The 3781-nt window shown below is 46.1% G+C and overlaps 1 pseudogene; it reads right to left on the bottom strand.

Annotated features, from left to right (window-relative positions):
- Positions 1-2515: 2515 nt before the first annotated feature.
- On the bottom strand, positions 2516-3031 carry LOC116886991 (annotated as a pseudogene).
- Between the last annotated feature and the right edge of the window lie 750 nt (positions 3032-3781).

Raw genomic sequence — 3781 nt, 5'->3', positions numbered from 1 at the left:
AAACTAACAGAACCTAAGCAATCATTTTCATCAATTCTGCCCCACCACTCTTAAGTCAGATAGCTGTAGCTGGTTTTTATTTTCAGTCCCAAAGTTGGATTTGGAAACTCGCCCCTACTAGGCAGAGGTTCTACCCCTGAGCTACACCTTCAGTCCCACAGGTGGGAGGGAAACGGTGCTCCACCCCGTGTATGAAGGAAAAGCCCAACCGGGTATCCTTTGTTCCCTTAGGTTGAATCATTCAGCATATAAAGGCCTGGATACATCAACGATCCCATTACTCATGAGGAAGAAATAACAACTATGTAGCCAGGCATGAGGGTGTACACCTGTGATTACACTTCTCCAGAGAGAGGGTCTGGGAGCTCAAAGGTAGCCAGACCTTGTCTAAATAAATAAATAAATAAATAAATAAATAAACGTAGTTAAAAAAAATAGTGATGGTTAGCTGAGCATGGTGGCTTACTTCTATAAACCCAGCACTTGAGAGGCTGAGGCAGGAGGATTGCTTCAAGTTGGGCTACATGGTGAGATACTGCTTTAAAATAACAAGCTAGGGGGATAGCTCAGTTGCTCACGGGATTGTGCCTTGAAAAGGAGGATTTAGGTTCAATCCTGGCAGAGTCCAAGTAGAAGGGTGGGTGTGGTGATGTATGAAACACTGGTGGGGTGGAGGGGAGGTGGAGTGGGGAAATGGAGACAAGATGCTCCCTGAGGCCCACTGGGCAGCCATCCAAGTCTAACCTACAAGTCCAGGTCTCAGTGAGAGAGTTTCGGCAAAAAAACCACAAGGTGAGGCCTGGAGAGATGGCCCAGTAGTTAAGAGCACTTGCTTCGCTTGCAGACCACAGGGTTTGCCTCCCAGTGCTCGCCAGCTAGCTTACAGGCTTACAACTGCATGAAAGTATAATTCCAGAGGAACCAGCACCTTTTCTGGCCTCTGCAGGCAGCAGGCATGCACAAGGTGCATATACATATATGTATGCATATTATGTGTATAGTGTATCTACATGTAGGTATATGCACAATATGCATATACATATATTCATACATAGAAAATAAAATACATCTTAAAAACATTTTTTTTTAAGGCAAAAAGCTGTCTTGAAGAACATGAAAGATTGACCTCTGGCCTCCACCCCTGCATATGTGCGCGTACACATAAACACTCAAATGCACGTGCACACTTTCATACACGTGCAAAGGGTGTGCAGGTGAGAGGGAGGAAATCAGAACACTGAGGGGAAAGAGAGAAAACAGAGAGGAATCTCAGCAGCTCAATGAACAGTGGCTAATCTCAACAATGCATTTGTACAAAGTAGGAGACCTGGCCTGTCTGCAAGATACTGATTGGCGATGAACCAGAAAACTGTCTCAGCAGGAAACATCCCTTAAACCAGTGTTGTCCCCAGCAAAACAGAGCCCGTGCTACCTTGTCTATGGAGGACAACAGGGGATAATCAAGTCAAGGTTGTCGCTAACCATGCTTAGGTGACAAATGTGTACATTACATTTGCCCTGGATTTATAACTTATGCTACAGCGCCAATGAGGTGGTGCAGTTACTTCTAACCTGAGGTAGACCCCCAGAACCCAAACGGAAGGAGAGTACCAGCTCTACAAAGCCGACACCACGGAGCTGTCCTCTGGCCTCCATACACACTCCATGACATGGGCACACACACAGTAATACATAAGTTATTGCGGGCTGAGAGATGACTCAGGGATTAAGAACACTAATTGCTTCCAGAGGACCTGAGTTCAAGTCCCAGCAACCACATGGTGGCTCACAGCCATCCGTAATGAGATCTGATGCCCCTCTTCTGGTGTGTCTGAAGACAGCTACAGTGTACTTATTTGTAATAAATAATCTCTTAGCATTTACTTTTTTTTTTTTTTTTTTTAGATTTATTTATTTATTTTAGGTACAGCATTCTGCCTGCATATGTGGCTGCAGGTCAGAAGAGGGCACCAGATCCCATTACAGATGGTTGTGAGCCACCATGTGGTTGCTGGGAATTGAACTCATGACCTCTGGAAGAGCAGTTGGTGATCTTAACCGCTGAGCCATCTCTCCAGCCCAGCATTTACTTCTATCCCATATTCTTGGAAGTGTCTTCACCAAAGCTCGACAGGAGATGGCAATGACGGCATAGATGCTGGCTCTCCCTCCAAGAACAGCTGTGGAGCTGCCTGGGAAGATCCACACATCAAGAAATCGGGGTGGGGTTGGGGATTTAGCTCAGTGGTAGAGCGCTTGCCTAGGAAGTGCAAGGCCCTGGGTTCGGTCCCCAGCTCCGGAAAAAAAGAAAAGAAAGAAATCGGGGAGATGGGGTTGGGGATTTAGCTCAGTGGTAGAGCGCTTGACTAGAAAGTGGAAGGCCCTGGGTTCAGTCCTCAGTTCCGGAAAAAAAAAAAAGAAAGAAAGAAATCGGGGAGATGCTGTAAGGGTGGGCAGCCGCCTGCAGCCAGCCCAGCATCTCTTGGAACAGGGGCTGGGTTGCAGCCCAAGTCTCTCACAGAGGTGTAGGCAGTGCCTGTACCTCCTTCAGGCGCTTGTCATAGGCCTCCTGATAGTCTTCATGGGGCTTCACCGTGATCACACAAGAAGGACGCTTGGAGCCTGTAGCTGCACCCAAGTCCGTCTTAGAGGGAATGTAGACGCAGGACAAGTTCCGGTCCTCCCCCATAACTGGGAGATGGCAGTATACCTCAGTGTGTCTCCTGCCAAAACTATGATCCCTTTCTCGCCCTTGTTGACAAATTTCTGAACCTCCTTCACCCGGGACAAATCTGCTTCTTCTTCACCGCCTTCTTGATGCATTTGTAGAGCTTCTGCGTCAGGCGGCCGGAAGCCAGGGACTGCACGATGGGGTTCAGGTTGACCAGCAGCTCTTTGTACGTGTGCTCCTCGCTGCAGCCCTCTCGCTGCAGCCCTCTGCCTGTGCCTCAGACTCCTCGGGAACCACCTTTATTTTGGTCATCTTAGCAATTACAACTCAGTCAGAGCATATAATAAATAATCTTAAAAACATAAATTCTTGCTATTATTATTGTTGTTATTATTATTGGAGACGGGGCTTCCATATGGGACCCTGGCTGTCCTGGAATTCACTCTGTAAACCAGGCTAGTCTTGAACTCAGAGATCTATCTGCCTCTGTCTCTTGAGTGCTGGGATCAAAGGTGTGAGTCACTTAGCTTCTAATATTCTCTATATTCATCTATATATAGGTTATGTCTTTGAGTTATCATCTTCCATTTGGTAATGTTTTATACTCTAGCTTTTATTTTTCCCCCAGCACTTTTAAAATGTAAGTGGTAATTCTTGAGCATTTGAAGGATGATAGATGCTTTTAAATAAATGGAACTACACAAAAGTTTCGGAAGACTTTTAGGTCATTCTGGAAGTAAAAGGTTCGGGAACTCAGAACACTCAAACGGATCACTCCAAGCTACTGCTAAAGGAAAAACTTTCCTCCTCGCCCCACATTCCAAAGAACTCTTTGGATGATATAGAAAGAAATACGCATAGCAAGTTGTTCCCAAAGAAACGGAAAGCAGTGAGACAAGCTATTAATGCACTGTTTCTATTATTTATAGAGGCGATCTAGACACTGATTAGATCTGCTGGGAAATCTGACCTAAGCACTGAAATCAATCTTTCAGAAAGTTTACTTGCTCGGAGTCTCAATGACAATGGAGTAATGGAGTGTGCACAGCTAGCTGACCGCCAAGGGGATGCAGGAAGTCACACGGCCGCTGAGACCCCTAGCGGTGAGGA

Source organism: Rattus rattus, chromosome 1 (genome assembly GCF_011064425.1).
Source record: "Rattus rattus isolate New Zealand chromosome 1, Rrattus_CSIRO_v1, whole genome shotgun sequence".
NCBI classification, from domain to species: Eukaryota; Metazoa; Chordata; class Mammalia; order Rodentia; family Muridae; genus Rattus; species Rattus rattus.
The sequence above is the reverse complement of the archived record's forward strand: the minus strand, read 5'-3'. Positions and strand labels throughout refer to the sequence as shown.